Consider the following 7,083-nt stretch of genomic DNA (forward strand, 5'->3'; position numbering starts at 1 on the left):
AACCTGTTGTTGACATTTTGCTACCTAAATCTTCTTCTGATGCAGATATCTACTTTTCTAGGCCTAGGTGACAGTGAAGGGGATTCTTTGTTTTTTTCCTGTAATCTTATATTTTGTTGCTTTACCTGGCCTTCTCCCTGGAGAGACAACCATGACTTTTTTTGTAAAGTTTGACACCTGGGGTGTTGGAGAATGAGGACTTTTTGGCAGAAGAGTTGCTGGAGGTAATGGTGTGGGCCATCCCTTTGAAGGTCTTGTTGAAGGAGAAAAATCTCCAGAAAACTTCTTGGGTGGTTTCTTTGGCTGTGATCATTAACAAGTTGAAGAGGATTATGAGCACCTTCTTCATCTGACTGGTGATCAGCTTCTTCTGTGCTCTGGTGGAGGAAGGTGGGACTTGGTGGAGCTCTTCCTAGAGAAAATGGTCCTCTTCTTGGGTGAGACTATCTTCTAGGTGGTATGATCTCCATCCAGATCTATGCTGTCTTCTAGATCGAATGAGAAGGAGAGTGTGATAACATGTCTGGGCCTTAACTTGGATCCATATCAGAGATGTTGTCAAGTCTTCTCCTTTTCCTTTTCTTTCTTGGGACTATTTTCTGGAGCTGGATCTTTAGGCTCTAATATATGGTTCAACCTTGGGAACTTTTGCAATGTCACTAGTAGAAGTGGCCTCCTGCACTGAAAGTTACTTTCACTGCAGGTCCTGGGAGTTCTGGCATTTTCTCCTTCTTTTCTGGAGCAATAGAAGGACTCCAGCTCTTAGCTCTGTGACAGGAGATTGAGAATGACTATACTTTTCTCTTGCCTAACAGGAGAGGATCATCTTGTAGAAGGAGATCTGGATTTTCACTTTCTTCAACTTTGAGAACTCTCACTCTCTCTCCCTTTTTATCGGGCTATTTTATTTTTGTTTCTTATCCCTCTTATCTTTGTCTTCTTATCCCTCTTATTTTTGTCTTCATCTTGCTTTCTCATAGGTGCTAATTTTTCTTATCTGGTGTCTCACTGGAGACTAAGGTGCATCTGATACAGGCCATAGTCTTTGCTATCACTTGTTTTGCACCAGAGAGTTGGACAATGACCAAGGAGGATAGAAGGGCATTTGATGCCTTTGAGCTGTGGTGCTGGAGAAGAGTACTGAGAGTACCATGGACTGCTAGGAAAACAAACAGGTTCATCCTGGAAAGGGTTAAACCAGGTGGCTCCTTGGAGGCAAGGATTCTGAGGCTTGTCCAACATACCTTGGACATATTGTAAGGAGAGACCGGTCCTTGGAGAAGGACATCATGCTTGGGAAGGTAGAGAGACAGTGCAGGAGGGGAAGGCCCTCAATGAGGTAGATTGATTCAGTGACTGGGGTAATCAGGATGGGAGTATCAAGGACAGTACTATTGGCACAGGACAGAGTAGAGGTTAGGGCTGTTGTACATAGGGTTGCTATGAGTCTCAAGTGACTAGACAGCACATAACAACAACAATAACAATTTGTTTGTTTGTTTTTTCTTTAGTTGTGTGAAATCAGAAGTGATCCCAAAAATGTTTGGGTTTTTTGGTTTTGGCTTTGTGTTTTGTTTTGTTTTTAATTTTACATTTGGTTGTATAAAAAGTTCATATACATTGTGTTTCACACTATCCCTCATTCACATTGTATTTCATATAATCTTTCTCATTCATTATGTTTTATAAAATCACTCACCATTAAACCATGCCCATCAATACCCTATCTTTTGAGATCCTCACTGGATGTTTCACATTTCCTTAACCTCCCCTCCTTTCATCCATCAAATTGTGCAACACTTTGATTTCCACTCCCAACCACTAAATCCCTCACCAATCTGTTCTCACTCCTTACACCTTTAGATCCCCATATACATTTTTACTAGTGATCCTTCTGTTTTTATAATAGCCTATGTAGTATTTATCCTTATGAGACTGAGTTAGTTCATTCAGCACAATGTCCTCCATTGTTTCCCAAGTTATGTAGTAATTTTCTAAATAATCACTGTTGAATGCTGTATAGTATTCCATTGTGTCAGTGTACCACACGTTTCAATTAATTTAATTATAGTTAGACAATTGGGCTGTTTTCATGTTCTTGCAATGTTGTACAATGACACTATGAACACTGGTGTGTAAATCTCTATTTGTATTCCAATTCTAAACTCCTTGGAGTATACTCTTAAGAATGGAATAAGTGATGGAATTTCTATTTTCAGCTTTTTGAGAAATGTCAAACTGTGTTTCAGAGTGGATGTACCATTTTACAATTCATCTAACAGTATAAGAGAGTTCCTATCTCTCCACACATCCTCTCCAAAATTATTACTTGCTATCTTTTTAAATTTTGATATATGTCTCTCTTATTGCCAGTGACTGGGCATTTCTATGAATTTGCTGGCCATCCAAATGTTTTCCCCTGTGAAAAATCTTTCTGTGTTTCTTGCCCATTTTGTAAGGGGGTTATCAGTCTTTTTTCTTGTGGAAGCCCTAAAGGATTCTGTGAACTTTTGTTATAATATCCTTGTCTGAGAAGATATTGCCAAATACGTTTCCCCAGTCAGTTGTTGTTGTTGTTGTCATTAAGTGTCATCGAGTCATAGGTGACTCATAGAGACCCTATGAACGAAAGTCCTGGACACCTGTATAACTTTCATCCTTTCTCCAGGTTCATAGGGTTTCCAGAGGCAAGCTATTATGGAAGTGGATGCCATTCCTGCTTCCAAGCTTCTTTTAATCAGGGAGCTCCAACAAATACTGTCCACCATGGGTAACCATTCTCACCTTTAACTCATCGGTGTCACAGTGTTCAGCTTCACAGGAGCCATGAGTTACCTCTGTATAACAAGTGGACAACCAGTGTTGCATGATCTAGAAGAATATTTCACCAAAAACAATTAAAGGCAGGCTGAGGGCCATGGAGTAGAGTCACCCGCCTCTGGCTTGGGAACATGAATTTCTGTCTTCTAGGCCAAGCAAGGTATTATGAAAGTGGATGCCACTCCTGCTTCCAAGCTTGTTTTAATCAGGGAGCTCCAACAAACACTGTCCACCATGGGTAACCATTCTCACCTTTGACTCATCAGTGTCAGAGTGTTCAGCTTCACAGCAACCACAAGTTACCTCTGTACAGCAAGTGGACATACCAGGGTTACACATCCTAGAAGAATGTTTCACCAAAAACAATTCAGGGTAGGCCTGAGGGTCGCAGAGTAGAGTCACTCACCTTTGGCTTGGGAGCATGGCCAGTCAGTAAGGTTTCTTTCATTCTACTGGAAAAAGATGTTGATGTCAACAGGGATTTAATTTTCGAAGATCTAATTTTTCAGTTGTATCCTCTCCTGGTTATTAATTTCTGGCTGTATTTGATAGCCTCTTCATACCATAGCTGAAGGTTTGGAAGCTTGATCTCACTTTGTTTCTTATGATTTTCATGGCTTTTGTCTTTATTTCTATGACTCTGATACATTTTGGGTTGATTTTTTAGTATGATGAGAAGTGTGAATCCTGCTTCAACTTTTGTTTGTATTTAATTTTCATTTCATGTAGCAATCCAGATTTGCCAGCACCATTTGTTGAAGAAGTTGTCATTTCCCAATGACAGATTTTTTTTTCTTTGTCAAATATCAGTTTACCATAGATAAATGGATTAATTTATGGGTTTTAGATTCTGTTCAATTTGTCTATATGCCTGTCACTGTATCAGTACCATGCTATTTTGGTTATTGCAGCTGCATAGCAGCTTCTGTTTTGGGGTGATTTGTTTTTATTTGATTGTTTATTTGCTTATTTGCTTCAAAATAAATAGTAGGTTTTGAGATCAGGGAGTGCTATGCTTAATACTTGATTCTTATGTTTCATAAGTGCTTCGCTTATTTGGGTCTCTTTTCTCTCCAAATGAACTTGAGGATTGCCTTTTCAACCTCTTTGAAAAATGAATTCGGTAACTATGGTGGAATTGTGTTAAACATATAGGGTTTTTTTGTTAGGATTATAATTTTCACCATATTCAGTCTTTTTATCTGTTAACAGGGAACAATTTTTTTTCATTTATTTATATCTTTGATTGTTTTTTGCAGAAGTGTTTTTTTTTAAATTTTCTTTGTAAAACTCTTTTGTGTCTCTTGTTATGTTTATTCTTAAGTATCTTGTTTTTTTGGTTGGCTATTGTAATTGACAATTGTAATTTTAATTTTGGACCCAGGACTGACATCCGTTTCCTAAACCACATGTTTCTGGAAATTCAACGAACTTAGAGAAACAATGATAATTCTAGAAAGGCTTCAGGTCTTTTGTTCATAGGGTCACAATGAGTTGTGTTCAACTATATGGCAAGTAACAACATTGTAAATTATATCACATTATTTTCCTTTTCTGTGTTTTCTTTGTTACTGTAGAGGAATCTCACAGACTTGTATATATTACTCTTGTACCCTGTCACTCCACTAAGTTGTTCTACTAGCACTAAAAGTGTTGGTGTTTTTGTTTGGTTGTTTGGTTGGTTGGTTTTTGTTGTTGTTGTTGAGTCCCTGAGTTTTTCTGTGTACATACAGTGACAGTTTCGCCCACTCTTTGCCTATCTGGATGCCTCTTACATTCTTCTCTTGCTGTATTGCCCTAGCAAGTACTTCCAATACAATATTTAATAGCAGTGGTGACAGTGGATATTCTTGTCTGGTCTCTGTTGACAATGAGAATGTTTGTAATCTTTCTTCATTGAGAATGATATCGGCTCTTAGTTTTCCATATATGCTTTTCACAATGTTGAAAGAATTCCCTTCTATTTTATTGAGTGTTAGGAAGGAGTGTTGAATTTTGTCAAATGCCTTTTCTTCATCAATTACTAAGATCAAGTGGTTCTTTTTATTTGTTTTGTTAATAATATGAATTACATTTTTTTCCTTATGTTGAACCATGCTTGCATACCTGTTATGAACCCCGCTTGTTGTGACTCCCACTTGATCATGATGAATTACTTCTTTTTTGTGCTGTTGAATTCTATTAGCCAGAATTTTTAAAAGTATTTTGCATCTATGTTCATAAGAGATACTGGTTTGTAATTTTCTTACTAGTACTATCTTTGCCTGGTGTTGATATTAGGGTTATGTTTGCTTCATAGGACAACTCTGGGAATCTTTCTTCTTTTTCCATTTTTAAAAAAATAATTTAAGTAGAATGGTGATAGTTCTTCTCTGAATATTTGGTAGAATTCAGGCTTGAAGCCATCTGGTCCAGGACTTTTTATTTTTATTTTTATTTTTATTTTCTGGGGAAGTCTTATTATGAACTGCTCAACTTCTTCTTTTGTGCTGGATTTGTTAAAATGTTGTACATCTTTTCATGTCAATCTGGATAAGGTTTCAAGAAATTTGTCTACTTCCTCTAGGCTTTCGGATTTATCAGAGCATGTTGCTGTTGTTGTTATGTGCTCTTGAGTTGCTTGCAACTTGTATCAATCCTGTGTACAATAGCTCTGAACCCTCCTATATCTTGAGCCAACGTTACTGTTTCCAACACACCTATCCTCATTATTCCAGTTACTGAGTCAATCCATCTCATTGAGGGTCTTCTCCTCCTGTGCTGTCCCTCCACCCTCCCAAGCATAATGTCCCTCTCCAGGGACTGGTACCTCCTTGCAACATGCCCAAAGTATGTCAGATGGAGTTTCAGAATACTTCCCTCAAAGGAGCAGCCTGGTTTCATCCTCTCCAGGGTGAATCTGTTCTCTTAGCTGACTGTGTTATATTCAATACTCTATCACCACAGCTCAAAGTCATCAATCATCCCTTCTATCATTCCTAGTCATTGTCCAGCTTTCTGATGCATAGCATGTAATTGCAAAGACCATGGCCTGGATCAGGCACTCCTTAGTCTACAGACTGACACTGTTGATATACCTTTTCATAATATTCCAATATTATAAATGTAATTTCCTCTGGTTTTATTGTGATGCTACCTCTATCATTCTTTAACCAACTTATTTGTTCTTTTTTTTTTTAAATTTTGCCAATGATTTGTCAAGTTTGTTGACCCTTTTGAAAAATCAGCTCCTGGTCTTATTGATGATATCAGTTGTTTTTTTCTCTTTTTTCTCTCCTTGATTCAGCTATTGTCCTTATAGTTTGCTTTCTCATAGAGATTGTGTGTTAGATTGTTGTTCTTATTCTATCCAATGAAGGTATTGAGTTATAACATTAGTTTTGCTTCTTTCTTCTTTTTCTATGTGTGTGCCTATTGCTATGAACTGCTTAATGAGGATTGCCTTAGCCACACCCCAGACCTTTTGGTATGTTGTATTTTCATTTTCATTTGCTTCAAGGAACTTTTTTATTTCATTCTTTATTTCTTCTATTCTCAATTGTGTTCTAAGGGAATGTTATTTAACTTCTACATGAGTTGTCTTTAAACTTCATCTTTTTATGGTTAATTTCTGGTTTTACGGCATTGTGATCTTATTTCTATGGTTTTGAATTTGTTGAGGCTTACTTTGTGACCTAGTATCATTTCTGGAGAATCATGATTAATTCTGGAGAATGTACCACGTACACTTGAGAAGAAAGCAAATTGATTTTCAGTTGGATCCAGTACCCTGAATACAACCACAGAGTTGAGTTGGCTGATCATATAATTTAGATTTTTAGCATCTTTATTAAGATTCTTTTGAGTTGACCTTTGATGTGAGTGATTTGTTAACTTAGTGTCCTACAACTAATATGGTGTTATCTATTTTTTTTCATCAATTCTTTTAACCTTTGTTTTTATATATCATTTGGTGCATAGATGTTGACTAAGGTTAGGTCTTCTTAATCTACTGTGCCTTTAATAATTTTAAAATGTCCTTCCTTATGTTTTTGGTGGTTTTCATCCTGGAATCTGTTTTCTCAGAGATTAGTATTTCCACTTCTACATAATCTACACAGGAGTTCTACAGGACACGTCACCTTCCCTTGGAGACAGTACAACTAAACTTAAGAGACACTGGTCAAAAGAAAAAATGTCAGCAGTTGACGTGTTTGGAATCACAGAAGCCAAGAAAGCTTAAGATACAAGCTGTCAGATCATGGGTTGGACAATGGAAGATAT

General features: G+C 37.2%; 1 pseudogene; it reads right to left on the bottom strand.

Annotated features, from left to right (window-relative positions):
• Window positions 1-558: 558 nt before the first annotated feature.
• Window positions 559-7,083, bottom strand: part of LOC102847433 — a 10,308-nt pseudogene continuing 3,783 nt past the window's right edge.

This window comes from Elephantulus edwardii, unplaced genomic scaffold, assembly GCF_000299155.1.
Source record: "Elephantulus edwardii isolate Elephantulus edwardi_28Jun2011 unplaced genomic scaffold, EleEdw1.0 scaffold00301, whole genome shotgun sequence".
NCBI classification, from domain to species: Eukaryota; Metazoa; Chordata; class Mammalia; order Macroscelidea; family Macroscelididae; genus Elephantulus; species Elephantulus edwardii.